Genomic DNA, 394 nt, shown 5'->3' on the forward strand with positions numbered 1-394 from the left:
TATAAGCATTGATTTTCTTTACTGTTGAAATAATCGTCATGTTACAGTAGCTATTACTACACACTAAACGTATTTGTGCCCCTTTATTTGCAACAGTCTCCCGTCTGTCATTTTGTTCCATCCCTCTTTCTCTTTCTCTCTCTCTCTCTCTCTTTCTCTCTCTCTCTTCTTTCTTCTCCCCCCCCCTCATTTTTCGTCATCCTCTCCCTCTCCCTCAGTTCTTCCTCTGTATACATATTTCGACCCATCTGTCTGTCTATGCCTGCACATGTACAATATGTACATCTATCAATACCTTTCTCTTCTTTCATCCCCTCTTTTTTCCCGGCCTCTACTTCTCTCTACGAAAATGCATTTCAAAGTACTCAAGGTAGCATATCAATTATACGTAATA

The sequence above is a fragment of the Strongylocentrotus purpuratus genome, unplaced genomic scaffold (assembly GCF_000002235.5).
Source record: "Strongylocentrotus purpuratus isolate Spur 01 unplaced genomic scaffold, Spur_5.0 spur5_scaffold_21, whole genome shotgun sequence".
NCBI classification, from domain to species: Eukaryota; Metazoa; Echinodermata; class Echinoidea; order Camarodonta; family Strongylocentrotidae; genus Strongylocentrotus; species Strongylocentrotus purpuratus.